Raw genomic sequence first — 15,655 nt, 5'->3', positions numbered from 1 at the left:
ACTTCTGTTAACGTTCGATTCGATGGAAATCAGGAGCTGTTGACCGCCATTTTGTCACTGCGAGTAAATATTTTGTTAAAAATAATTGTTATAAATTAATCCTTATTGATAAGCATTGTCTGCGCCATCTTGCCTTTTTTGCAATGCCACACTTTTGTCGTGCACGGCAGCTATTTTAGATGCCTTGACCAGACCCACTCTCTGAACGCCGCCGATCCTCAGCATGGCTCCCCACCCTTGCAAGCCTCTCCCCCACGCACTGGTCACCCCCGCTCTCTCTCTCATGCATGGGCCATAAACCTCCCCCCATTTGCGCTGCTCTTCCCTGAGAATCACACTCTGTGCCCGCCCGACACCTCCCTTTCAGCCCATTCACTACCGCACCCTCTGACACTCCTCTTCCTCTGTGTCCGATTGTCCAGGCCGGTCCCAGGCTATCACCTAGCCCTGCAGATGTAGTTTATTGCCCCAGCTGTAAAGAATCACCCCTCTTCAAAGGAGTTACAGTTGATCAAGGTCCCCACCCGATGAGATCCGTCACACCACACGCGTTCCTACTATCTGATAACCATCCTGTATTGTGCTTGGGGAGAGGATTCTCACTGTGAGGGTGTGTGGGTCCGAGCCTGAAGCGGAAGATTCCAGGGATGCCTTTTTGTACATCAAAGTCTTCACAATTATGTGTCACATTAAAATTATATAGCACTCCAACAAAGTTGTAGGATTATAACACTTTAATAACTTATAAATATATACAACGCTCCAACAAAGTAAACACGTTAAAAAAAACTTTTTAAACAACTATTTACATGACATTGCTTTAACCAGGATAGACAAAGAAATGACACAGTGATGTAAAAGTTTCTGAAAGAAATGCCAAGAACGTCCCATGTGAAAGTGAATTTTATCTGGCAATTTTTTTCTTTTCCTTCTCATGAAAAGAAAGTTAATGCCAGGTTCGTTACCTGCCTCATCTGTAAAAAAAAAAACTCTCGAGAGGGACCGAAAAAAAATATAGCTATGGTAATCATACCATGCATCGGCACATGGAGAGGTGGCACTCTCTTAATTATTCTAAAGCACAACTTCGAGATTTGGTGGATAATCTCCGACCGGCAAAAACATCCACCAATGACTTAGCAATAAGTGAGTCAGAGGCAAGGGAAACGGTCCCAAATCTGTAAAAGAACTTTAGGCAGATGAGATTGACTTGTGTAGCATGTGGAAAATTAATTTCATGCGGAGAGATGAGTATTACTTTAATAAATAGATCATATGAAAATCATCAATGTCCAAAACGTTCTAGAAAGTAATTTTTGTCATTTTTGAGGAAGAGAGATAACCTACAGTGGTATGGGGTCGTTTTCGTTCGTACTAGGGGGGCCAGGTTACATTTGTTCGGGGTGGCTTAGGGGCATTTAAAACAACTTCCCTGATACAGGTAGCATATAAAGTAGAGGCTAAATACCAGGATCTTTATCGATTGCTTTATGCTGTAGAAAAATGAAAAACACACAACAAACCTGGACCATTCATATTTTCAATGTTTCTGCGTACTATACTTTTTAACCCTTAACTAATTGAGCTGCTTCATTTCACCTGCTTTTTAAAAAAAAAAAAAAAAAACTCGGAACAGTGGCCATTTCTTCGAAACTTACCAATCTACGCGTTACAACTACGTTTGCTTTTTCAAAAACCTTTAATAAAAATGTTGGTGCCCAAATACGGGTTTATAACCCTGTGGACTGGCCACGGAGCAGGCTGGAACTGAAAATGGGGGGGGGGAGGGTTATTTATTTGTGGGAAACATAACAGAGTAAGTGGTCGTTGATTTCATAGTAAAAAGTGCGTCAAGTGCAACAAAATCATATCGATAATTCATTGTGAGCAAGTACCAAAAGTGTCGACAATTCGAACCTTCAATAATAAATACAGTAATCAATGATGCATTAGAAGTTAATATCAATTCATTGTTCGAAAGTGTAATCAGTACCCGTCCCATGTCAATTCATTGTTCGAAAGTATAATCAATACCCATCCTGGATGAATTCATTGTCCGAACATATAATCAGTCTTATCCCATATCAATTCATGTGCTAAAAACTGCATACATATCTCATGATATCAAGGCTGAGCAATCGGGGCACAACAAGGAGTTGAGAGTTTCATTTGTACCGGCGCCATTTTGGGTGAGGTCAGGAAGGTTTAAGTATAGTCAAAATGTCTCCACCAACTCGTGGTTGGACCGGGACCTCTTTTGGCAGTCCAAAAGTTTTCGTTGAAGGGTAGCAGAGGGGACTGGTAAAATGAACCATCAGTGAAAGTGGGGTGGGAGGAAACAATCTCTCCTACCGGGTCATACTGGTGTCCCACCGGAACTGATCAAGTTGGTAGTCTTGCAGGATTTTGGTGATTTCAAGACTGAGGCCGGCGCCGGCATGAGCGCGCCGACGTTCCGCGGCTACGTCGTGGTCGTTCCGTGGGTGATCATGGCAGTCATTCCCCATCGGTGGCCCCCGTGGCTCTTATAGAATCTTCAAAGTTGAGGAGAACGTTTCTGGATGCAGGAAACTAGAAGCGTCGTTGCACCGCAACAGTGGACGAGACCCCCGCTGGGTGAGCGGAGCATCATTGCCTCGCAATAGTGGACGAGACCTTTTGTCGGGTCAGTGGAGCGCCGCTGCATCGCAAGAGTGGAGGAACCCTTTCGTTGGGTGAGTGGAGCGTTGGGGGTGCAGCTGAGGGGCCCCCACCTGTGGGGGTGGGAGAGGCTCGTTCGTGCCGCCTCTCCCTCCCAGCGCACCCCACGCCGACACCTGGCGTTGATATCCGTGATGTCCGGACCAGGCGATAAGAGGGGGGGGGGGGTCGGAGGCAGAGGCAAGACATCCCCCCTCCCGTGGCCTGCAGGGCGCCGCTTCAGGACCAAACGGAGAGCTCATATCAAGCAGGGGCCAGACCAGGAGATACGAGGGGAGAGGGGGGGGGTCGGTGCCATGTGCAAGACACCCCCCCCAGTGTGGTCCCAGCCATTATTGAAAAAAGAAGAAGATACCGTCGGCCTCGGCTCCTCTCCTGGTCCACCTTATGCGACGACCCTTTTGTTGGGTGAGTGGAGCGTTGGGGGTGCAGCTGAGGGGCCCCCACCTGTGGGGGTGGGAGAGGCTCGTTCGCGCCACCTCTCCCTCCCAGCGCACCCCACGCCGACACCTGGCGTTGATATTCGTGATGTCCGGACCAGGCGATAAGAGGGGGGGGGGGTCGGAGGCAGAGGCAAGACATCCCCCCCGTGGCCTGCAAGGCGGCAGAAGAAGGGAATCGGGAGACCAGTATTTTCAATCTTTATTATGCTTTGGAACTCGTTAGAGGTCCACATAAAGAAAAAGTACAATACAAAATACCATTCTCAGTGAAAGTAGGCAAATCATAGCAATGACAATTACTGGAACACAGAGTGACACATTATTAAGCATGCCGGTCTTCAAAAAATTTCTAAAAAACATTTAAAGAAGTTAAAAATATGAAAACAAAATCTCTCATTGGGGGGATTATATAAAGCATACATAAAGGAATTCACATTTAGAATACCCATTTGCAAACATACTTGTCTTATCCACTTACTGCGATGAGAACGCAACGCTGGGCATATCAAAAGTACATGTATTCGGTCTTGGGTAGAGAGATGACAAAAATTGCAAATTGCAGATACTCCGTGCCATTTAGACAAAAGATTATTTAGGGGTAACAAATCTTGTCTCAATAAAAACCAAAATCTCCTAATACCATGAGGTAAGTTCCAAGTGGCGTAAGGTTGGGCGGATTTTCTTGCAAATGAATCAGTAAGAAGATTGACACCCTTCTTATCAAAAGTAGCAGTAAAGTCTAGTCTAAAACTAAGGTCCCAAGTGGCTTCCTTCAGGACAGACTTTAACTGGGATGCAGATAAAGAAAAGAGAGTACTCTCTTCCAATTGCAAGAGGGATACAGCCTTTCTAAAGTTGCTAACAATCAAGGAGTGTTCCCCTAAACCTCCCAATAATTCAGTCCTTAAGAGGAACCTCATAGTCCCCACTTCTCCTCTGGCTATGCTTGCGACCCAGCGCACCACAGCTGCCAAGCCTTGCACCCAGCTGCTGCGCAGACCGAACTCAAGTCTGCAGGCTGCCACGGAGCTGGCGGAACTGACTGAAGAAATACTTCTTAGCAATTTCCCCTCCACCTTATTTAAGAAATCCCAGTGCTTTATATCAATTAATTCTAAACCATATAGAAGGGTGGATGGGACCTTTGCCCTAAAGACCTCCAGTAAATGAGAAAAATGCCTTTTTCCCAGTGCCGAGTACAGTGAATTTAGACTTCTTCCTTGAGCTAATGCCTTTCGGACACTGTTGTCGGTGTGGGATTTGGCACTTAAATTATCACAAATTACTTTTCCAAGAAAAACATAATTCTTTACAACCTCCAGTTTGTCATCTCCCACAGACCAGGAAAAATTCCTGAATTTATGTTTTTTCCGGCCTGTGATGCACATAATTTTACTCTTACTTGCATTAATTTTTAGGAAATGAACAACTGCATACTCATGTAGAGCAAGGAGGCGTTTGGCAAGACCTTTGGGCATAAGATCCATTATTATGATATCATCCGCATATAACATACATGAGATGTGTTTTCCGCCCAGAATTGGAGCTATACCATCGCAAGAGGAGAGAGAGGCGGGTAAATCAGCAATATATAACGAAAAGAGTAACGGGGCAAGTAAACAACCTTGCTTAAGACGATTGCAAGAAGGAATAATCTTAGAAAGCCCCCTGTCTCCTCCTTGCAACACCTGGCACCAGGTGTCTGTATGCAACAGCCGAATCATATCTAATAGATATGTCGGCATTCTCATAGCCGCGAGCTTTCTCCACAGCAGTGGACGGTCAACCTTGTCAAATGCTGTGGAGAAATCTATAAAGGCCACATAAACTCTTCCGCCACGTACCCCTATGTATTTATCAGTAATTGTCTGAAGAGCGGAAAGATTGTCCAGCGTTCCGTGGCCCTTACGAAAGCCTACTTGTTCTAGGGGAAGGATTTGTTTTAGCGCCACCCAATCATTAATTAGTGATAATAGACATTTACAAAACACTTTCCCGATAGCGTCTAGAAGAGCTATTTGGCGATAATTGATAGGCAAATTCCTATCACCCTTTTTAAATAGCGGAACCAGAATACTCCCCTTCCAGGATGCTGGAATATATTTTTTAAGGTAACAAATCCTAAAAAGAGGAAATAGGATTTTGCTCCAGGATACTGAATTTTGTTTTAAGACTGATATCGGGAGTTCATCAGGACCCATGGCACCTGAAGAACGCATGTCTCTTATAGCTAATTCTATGGATAGTACTGAGGGGTATTCAGTTATGGGGGTAGTATTTTCCTCAATTCCCCTAAGTTGCACAAGCCGATCATTTTTTGCATACAGACTTAAGATGTAATTAACCCAGGTTTGTTCGGAGATAGGAATTGGAGATGGGCGCACTCTAGAACCACATCCTTCCCCAATAAGGGTCCAGAATTGTCTAGCGTTCCCATGGACAGCGGCTTCTCGCAATCCAATCCATAACATGTCCTCTTTTTCTCTTTTCATTTTTTTCTTTAACCTGCTCCGCCTCCTTTTAAGAAGGGATATTTTCTGTGATCTTTCTACCGCACCACATATATATTGTTCCCTCACCAATTTATTTATTTCCTTATTAAGGGAAACAACCGCTTTTGGGAGGATGTTTTTTTTCCTAGTTAGGTTCGATTTTTTAACAGCAGAGATGACCTCCTTTATAAAAACATCAAAAGAGCACTGTTCCACCCCCTGCCAATTATTTAAATTGGACACAGTTTTTTCAAGAAGGGGTTCTAGATCCTTCATGGCTTTATAATCCCAAAAACATCTTCCTGTGTTTTGAAAGGAGACCACCTCCCTATCCAACACCCAGGTATCACGGGAGACCAGTACATTTCGGGCCATCCACCCCACGGCTGTCCTGCACGTGTCGAGGCCTCATTTTCCGGATGGGCGTAACCGTGGCCCTGTTGCACTTCGGGAGTTTCCGGAATGGGGGTAGGTATCTGCTGATTTGTATCTATTTCATGTTACCGTTAATGGGCGTGGCGGGCGGTGGGACAGACATGCTTGGAGCAGTGGGGGGGTGGCGGAGCCTAGCTACCTCGTGGCTGCCGTAACGTCAAGCTTGGCTTTTTTCACCACTTCCATGTTTCTTAAGGTATTGGTGAATTATACTTCTCCGGAAATTTAAAAGTCACAAATGTTTCATTTGTGTAATCGTTTCAGGTCAAACGGATTGTGGGACAATGTTCAGAATGGAAGAGTCACCAAAAGGTGAAATTGTTTTTGATGGTAAAATGATGTGACTCCTGCAATGTGTCGCTTTTGCGGAACAGATATATGATGTAATTGTGTTGTTAATGTTACGGTGTACATGTAAAAAATGATGCATAAGTGTTGCACGGGCATTGTAGATACTCTCCAATGTGTGCTTAGCAATTTCAAGTCACATCCCCCGGGTTCAAGGGCCTTGTAAATACGTCCCCATGTGTGTCTGGTCATTTGAAGTCATTTTCCTTGTAGTGTAAGGCCCTTGTAAATACGCCCCCATGTGTAAAATTAATTAATTTGCCCTTAAATGTTGCTTTTTCGGTAATTTTAACGAATCAGTAATTTTATTGATTCGGTAATTTTACCGAAAATGCAAGATTGAAATGTGGGTAGCCAATTTTCCAGTGGCACATGGCTTTCAGAATCGGTATTTTACCATGGAATACAAATCCATGGTAAAATACCGATTCCTGTGTACATGCACATCTGTGCATGTACACATATGCCATGTGACAGACAGACGTGTCCTTAGGGCATGTCTGTGTGCCACATTGCACACATGCGCGTTTTGGGGGTGCTAGATGGTGTCAAAGTGATACCCCCTGCACCCTTGACAAATTCGGTATTTACCGAGTCGGTAAATACTGAATCGGTATTTGAATTGAATCCTATGGGCTTCAAGGCCCATAGGATTCAATAGCAAATATCAATTCGGTATTTACCGAATCGGTAAATACCGAATTTTTAAGGAATCGGTAATAAATCAGATGTTGGTACTTACATCCCATTTACCAATTTTGAAATACTGAATCGGTAAAATTCGGTAATATTCGGTATTTCAAAATCGGTAAATGTGATTTACCTACATCTGGCACTAGGTGTATTATTGTTTTACATAAAATGTTTTAAAACTTTGTTTGAAATCAAATGCATGCACACTTAGGGCCAGATGTAGGTGGTCGTTTCAGGCCATTTACCGACCGGTTACGGCTGTTTTCGGACGTTTCCGATCGTTAAATGGCAAATCGGTATGTAGGGGCTTAAATCCAAGGCCACGTGTAGGTAAATCTACATTTATAGAATCAGAAAAATTATTTGTTCGGTAAAATACCGAATCGGTAATTTTACCGATTCTGTTAATTTGTTATGTAGGGGGGAGTCTTCTGAGTCCCAAAGACCTTAACGAATCGGTATTTTAGCATGAAATCAAACTTCATGGTAAAATACAGATTCCGGTGTGCATGCACATGTGTGCTCGCACACCTATGTCATGTGAAAGGCAGACCTGCCCTTAGGGCTGGTTTGCTTGCCACATGGCACCTGTGCCTGTTTTGAGGGTGTCAGAGGGTGTCAAAGTGATACCCCCTGCACCCTTGTGCATACTTTTTTTTTTATAGCATTGTCGAATCTAGTTCTTACTGTTATTGATTTACTGTTTGGTAATAGTGGTTAATAACATTTTTTATTATAGTTCACCACAGATTCAACTGCAGATTATTTGGGAATTAGACAATGCCGTCTAAGGATAGAATTCGAAAGGCTACAAAACGTCAAAGACAGCTTGACCCCGGGAGCCAGCCGCCTATGTCGGGTGTGATCTCAGGTACACCAGGGCTATAAGACTTGGGGAGGGGGTCGGAGCCAAGCGTCTTCTCCGAGTCCGTGCCATGACACCGCCCCTCGGGGGCCTCCGTCAAGCGGTTTAGGGAGGTACCGTATCACATTGTTTTCAAATGCAGTCAGGTCCACAAACGGCCCCCACTTACTTTGAGAATAGTGAAGCTGCAGCAGGTGCAAATAAGCTTTAGACAGTGTTACAAGCGCTGCTCAGAACTCTGAACTATGGCACCCAACATCCAGGACTTATGCCATTTGTGCAAGGCAGTGACATCGAAGCAACTCAGGGACCAAAACCATGAACGAACACTCAATTTTACTATTGATGCTTGACTGAGGCAAAGGAGATCAGTGGGCATGAGTCTCAAGCTCGATCGATTGAGCTAGCTGGATCGGGCAACTAAAAGTATAAAATAGTTATGTAAATAGTTATTTAATAAAATGTTTTACCTTGTTACTTTGCTGGTGTGTTGTATATAATTATAATATTTGCATAGGGTTTGTCGTTATTTTGGGTGGGGTGGGTGGCGGAGCCGAGCTGTCTTGCAGCCATTATCGTGTGGAGCTCAGTTCATCTCACTAGTTTCGTATTTCTCATGAAGGGTTGTTTTTAATGTTTCTATTTTAGCTAGGTCAAAAAGAGATCCCATTAGTGGCCTACTGATTTTGCTCGATTCCTTTTGTTTTTTAAAACGATTTTTCACTATCTGCAAAGACTAAACAGAGTATTGCGACTCTGTGCTTGTTTGTAAATAGAGAATGAACCAAAGAGAACTAATTCTAAAACAGTAAATGCTTGGATAACAATCAATCAAATGGAGAGATAAGCAGACACGACGGATTAGAACGGAGGCAAAGGCTTGCGTTAACTACCCTTCACTATCTGCAAAGAGAGAGTACTGCTAAGAGAAAAGAGGGGGGGGGCAGCATTCAAAGTACATCAGCGTGCGTAAATACGAAAATGTTTGTACCTATCACGTACTTCACATTTGACAGCTTTTGATATTTGCTATTAAAAAACCATTGAAATTCACTGAAAAAACCATAGGTTTTAGCCCATATATAGTTAGGGGTTAGCATTTACAAAACCTTAATTTACTCGCACAAAACCATAGAAATTCGCATATATAGTTAGATGCAATAACTATATATCGCGCAACCCACTGCTGATGATGTCACATATTACATCATTCATGACATGGTCAGTGACATCACTGATGACATCACTGATGACATCTCAAATGACATCATTCATGACATGGTCAGTGACATCACTGATGACATCACTGATGATATTTCAAATGACATCACTTGTAAAATCACTAATAACATCTCATTTGTCATTACTGATCACATCACTGATGATATCATTCATGTGATAATACGATCAACCTCTTCAGACTCTAATATAACCTTAGATACAATCAGTGTAAACAGACTCTCACAGACTGTCACTCATCCATGGAGTTACTCACACACCTAGTCAGTCATGCAAAGAATCAATCACACCTCCATTTCCTCAACTATACAGTTATACACACCTTACTTAATCAAACATATACTAACACATATTTACTCTCTTATACAATCCCTGATACAAGTTCACAATGATCCATACAGCCACTCACACATTCACTGGCTCTTATGCACCGTTATTTATATATGTCAACTCTTACATGTACTGTGTTTTACATATGTAGTTACTTTGACATGTAGCACTGAGATATCCATTCACTCACCAATACACTCATGCAGACAGTCAACCGCCCATACAGCTGTTTTCACATGCACTTTTGAACCCATACATCTACTGAATCAACTGCTCACACATCTATGCACAGAGTCACACACCTCTCAGCCACCCCCCCACACACACTCAGTCTCCCATACAAATATTTGGGCAACCAATCAATAACCCATATAGTTACTCATATAGCTACTGATCAACAAATGCAGCAGTTTACAGAACTACAGTAATAATGATGCACAAATTAAGACAGTTTAGTCAATAACCCATGCACTCAGTGAGACACATTTAATCATTCTCTCATACAGTCAGTCATGCACCTACTAAATCCTTCATCCAAACATTTATACATCCACTCATTCTTCAATATGTAAGACATATTTTAACTTTACAGAAACATACAGTCACTGGGTGTTGTCATTTGAGATGTCATCAGTGATGTCATTTGAGATGTCATCAGTGATATCATCAGTGATGTCACTGACCATGTCATGAATGATGTAATATGTGACATCATCAGCAGTGGGTTGCGGGTGCGCGATATATAGTTATTGCATCTAACTATATATGCGAATTTCTATGGTTTTGTGCGAGTAAATTAAGGTTTTGTAAATGCGAACCACTTACTATTTATGGGCTAAAACCTATGTTTTTTTCAGTGAATATATATATATATATATATATATATATAAATATATATATATATATATATATATATATATATATATATATATATATATATATATATATATATATATATATATATATATATATATATATATATATATATATATATATGAAAACAGCATTTGTTCTCCTTTGAAAACAAACCAGAGCACACAGCAGGGCCTTAGAAAGTTCCTTTTATTCTTTAAAAACAAGCATGACACGTTTCAGCAAAAGTGCTTTCCTCAGATGTATGATTCCAAGGTATTTTTTCTTCCACCTGTTTTAAATCGTGCTGCCTCTCTGTCATTGGTTAAGGTGCATCAGAACTGCAATTCCCAGCATTCCTCATGCTGGAAAAGTTGAATTCTGGAGATGCTTTTGTGCTCTTTGTTAAAAGGGAGTTGTTCAAATCAGTCTTGCACATTGAGTTTAATAACTCAATCAAATTTTGCCTGGAAATCCATTTGGTTTTAAATTATAGCAAGTTTCTTTTGTCCCTTTATTCAGCCGCTTTTATCATCAGTTCACATCCAGAGGTTCAGGTACAGTGATCCACGCCTCACCTTGAAGTCAAGGTCTGACTTCTCAGCAGGTTACAAATCTCCTGTGGCTCACGGTCATACTGAGGTTTTTAGATACCTCTAAAGTCCAATAGTAGCCATTTCCACTGTTGACCTCTGAGCACTTAAGGAAATCTTACCCGTGAACAAGATCTCTGTGGAGATTGAAAAGCATTGGGTTGCTGGCATGCTTGTTAATATAAACTGCTGTAGCAGTGTGAAACAACGTGGAGTTAACTTGCATTGCAACACGCATCTGCAAGTGTGAGCGGAATTCTCTTTGGGGATACAATGTTGCAGAGATATATATATTTTTCTTCTCTAAAGTGTGGAATCACACATTCAGTAATAGAATACCTACATCAAACATCTCTCTCATTTCGTTAGAACTCATGCCGTCATAGATGGGAATTCTTGGTTATTGTTATTTTTTAAATGCTATTTACTCCAAAAACCAACACATTAAAGACAGCCTATGCAAGGCAAGACAACAGCTTCGCCAGCACATACAGGGCATCATTAAAACCGTTTTTAAAACCGGATGACCAGAGTGCTTTCCATGTTTTCAGCTTGGAATGAATGCTGACACGTAGTGAAAAAAAAATAAAAAATGAAAAAATATATAAATATATATATATATATATATTCACTGAAAAAACCATAGGTTATAGACCACATATAGTTAGGAATTAGCATTTACAAAACCTTGAAAATTCAATGAAAAAACCATAGGATATAGACCATATATAGTTAGGGATTAGCATTTACAAAACCTTATTTTACACACACAAAACCATGGAAATTCGCATATATAGTTAGTTGCACTAACTATATATCGTGCACCCGCAATCCACTGCTGAAGATGTCACATATTACATCATTCATGACATGGTCAGTGACATCACTGATGACATCACTGATGACAACTCAAATGACATTACTGATGACAACATCCAGTGACTGTATGTTTCTGTAAAGTTAGAATATGTCTTACATATTGAAGAATGAGTGGATGTATAAGTGTCTGGATGAAGGATTTAGTAGGTGCATGACTGACTGTATGAGAGAGTGATTAAATGTGTTTTACTGAGTGCATGGGTTAGTGACTAAACTGTATTAATTTGTGCATCATGATGTCTGTTGTTCTGTAAACTGCTGCATGTGTTAATCAGTAGCTATATGAGTAACTATATGGGTTATTGATTGGTTGCCCAAGTATTTGCATGGGAGACTGAGTATGTGTGTGAGTGGCTGGGAGGTGTATGACTCTGTGCATATATGTGTGAGCAGTTGATTCACTAGATGTATGGGTTCAAATGTGCATGTGGAGACAGCTGTATGGGCAGTTGACTGTGTGCATGAGTGTATTGGTGAGTGAATGGATATCTCAGTGCTACATGTCAAAGTAAGTACATATGTAAAACACAGCACATGAGAGAGTTGACATATATAAATAACTGTGCATAAGAGCCAGTGAATGTGTGAGTGGCTGTATGGATCATTGTGAACTTCAATCAAGGATTGTATAAAAGAGAAAATATGTGTTAGTATATGTTTGAATAAGTAAGGTGTGTATAACTGTATAGTTGAGGAAATGGAGGTGTGATTGATTCTTTGCATGACTGACTAGGTGTGTGAGTAACTCCATGGATGAGTGACAGTCTGTGAGTGTCTGTTTACACTGAGTGTATCTAAGGTTATATTAGAGTCTGAAGAGGTTCATCGTATTATCACATGAATGATGTCATCAGTGATGTTGTCAGTGATGTCATTTGAGTTGTCAACAGTGATGCCATCAGTGATGTCACTGACCATGTCATGAATGATGTAATATGTGACATCATCAGCAGTGGATTGCGAGTGCGCGATATATAGTTAGTGCAACTAACTATATATGCACATTTCAATGGTTTTGTGTGAGTAAAATAAGGTTTTGTAAATGCTAATCCCTAACTATATATGGTCTATATCCTATGGTTTTTTTCAGTGAATTTTCAAGGTTTTATAAATGCTAATTCCTAACTATATATGGTCTATAACCTATGGTTTTTTCAGTGAATTGTATTGGTTTTTTAATAGCAAATATCAAAAGCTGTAAAATGTATTCTTCTTTTAAATGAAAAATATATTGTATATGTTTTAATTATAATTGTTTTATGCATCTGCCAAACCCTGACCTCTTAATAGTGCACTGTGGTGGAAATGATTTGGGCACTGTGACTGGGGTTGGTCTGGAAATGCTTTTAAAGGACACCTGTTATCAATTCATTACACTTTTTCCCTAAACTGCCTTGGTATATTCCAATATATGCCAAAGACAGAAATGGAACTGGTCCAACCAATTTTGTCCACAATTTGAGAAAGCACGGAAACATGTGAATAAATCTTTTTTCTGCTTACATGAGAGACTTTAGAATGGGTTCAATATACAACAATAACTTGCATTACAACATGCAAGACATCTACAGAGGAGATGGTGTGCACTTCTCAGATGAGGAGAATAGAATATTCCTCCTGAATTTAAAACTGTGCATTGGAACCTACTTGCAGGTACCTAAATCAGCCACAGAACCCAATAGCTCTTTTCAGAGCTACCCTACCTCTGATCATTCTAAACGTTAATCTTTTTCTAACTTTTTTCACTATTTTTCATCAAAGTACGCTCCCTGGTTCGCTTAACGGTGCGTGTGCCGGGCGCTCCCCAGCAAAATTTTTCAATTTTTTTTTTGCCTATATGAGCGTCCTAAGACCCCCTCAGAAAACCTAGAGGGTCACAAAGTGTCTACCGTGCCCCCTTCTACCCATATGGTTGGGATACCTGTCACCCCCTCCCAACACACTCCCCAAGAATGGGAAGACGGAAACGGTTCTTGAACTTTTGGAAGGCGGGAGGGAGTTACCCTCCCGGCCGTATTTATTAAAATATGAAACAAAATTAAAACGTTAAAAATAACAGTTTCATATCATGTACAATTTCATTTACACATTACGATGTTTCATGGGCTAACCTTAACACATCTCTAATACAAAGGTTCTCCTAGCCGATTCTAAAACATCCTGTAAATGCATTTCAAATATTCAAATTGTACACCCTAACATTACGGGCCAACGGCAAGGTCGTAACCGGTGTCAGATCCCTAATCCAGAACTCCCCCCTCACTTGTGAGGGGCGGGCGCACAGAGGACTGTCCCTCTGTGCCAACTTCCAATTTCCCTTGTCTTAACGGGGGCCCCATATTTACTCGACGCCATCTTTAGTGGTCGTCTGAGGACTCGTGTGAGGTGTCTAGAAGGTAGCGTAGACCCCCCTCCCACCCCACACTGCTTACCACATCTGCCGTCGCAGATGTCCTGGCCCCGGGAAATTCCCAGGAGGGGCCCGTAGCCCCTCCTCCCCAGGGAGGGGCCTATGACCGCCTTCCCTTTCGGCGGCCCCATCCTTAGAGGGGACCGCCTCCCCGTTTGAGGGGCCAATGGCCGCCTCCCCCCGGGCGCTCCCATCCATAATGGGTGACGCCCCCACCTCTAGGGATCTTCCAATTACTGCTCACCGATCCTGACCTTACCGCCACAGGCCGGATAGTTGACCGGCTATCCGGACTCCCCCACAAAACTCCTACCTAAAGGTCATGGCTGCACAAACTCTTTAACCAAGCTACAAAATCTCCTATGAGTAAAACATTCCCCTCCCGGGACAAATGGACCCCATCCTCGAGATACATATGGTCCCCCCGGATACACCCATGAGGAATACAATGCAATGTACCTGTACGAAACAACCTACCAAGTTTGTTATTTACTTTCTTCACCGACTGATTTAAAGCTGACACAGAGATAGCCCCCCGCCACACCTTCCGCGGAATCATGTGTGACCATGCAATCGTGCACCCCGGAACCCTTCTCGCCAACCAACTTACTGTGGATAAGATTAATTCGAGAAGTACTCGTCGACCAGTGGTCACCAAATCATTGCCCCCAAAATGCACTATGATTTCAGATGGCGGTGACCTTGTCCGCCCTAACAAACCCTCCATAAAATTTTGAAACTGGTCAATACAGAGCCCGCCCCTTCCGTAGAAGGTCACCCTGTACCCGTATTCCCCAGCCATGTGAATCATGTCACCTGCTTTGAATACGTCTGCGGCACGCCTCACGTATGAGTGGCCGACGACCCACACCACTCTTCCCTCAGCCGGTGATCTTTGACCGCTGGTCCCCAGGTGTCGGGTTAACTGCACAGTCCGCCCCGCAAAGCCTGCTCGCGAAACTGAAAACCAAACAGAAAACAAGAAGCGTGAGTGCATGACACTAGCTTCACAACATGTGCAACCGCACATACCTCTTATAACAATTCGAGGACCAACGCCCCAACTGTTTCACTTTATCCACACTCAACCCCCTGGCTGTAGCCTCTGTAGCAGCACCTATCCGGAATGAGTGGGTCCCAAAATCGCCCGGGTTCAAGCCCGCTGCTGCGATTGCCATTGTTAACACCCGCTGGAACTGAAACCTGGTCAGTGGGGTGGCGTCGGTATGTCTCAGCAAGCTCCCCCCCCATGATGCCGCCCTTTGCGCTAAGTACTCCTCCACGCATTTCACTGGGCACATGAGGGATCCCCGCATGCGCTGAACAACCACACTGTCTCCGATCGCTCCCTGATCGGTTTTGGACTTGGCTATAGT

The sequence above is a fragment of the Lissotriton vulgaris genome, chromosome 12 (genome assembly GCF_964263255.1).
Source record: "Lissotriton vulgaris chromosome 12, aLisVul1.2, whole genome shotgun sequence".
Classification (NCBI taxonomy): Eukaryota; Metazoa; Chordata; class Amphibia; order Caudata; family Salamandridae; genus Lissotriton; species Lissotriton vulgaris.
This window is presented reverse-complemented; position numbering follows the sequence as displayed.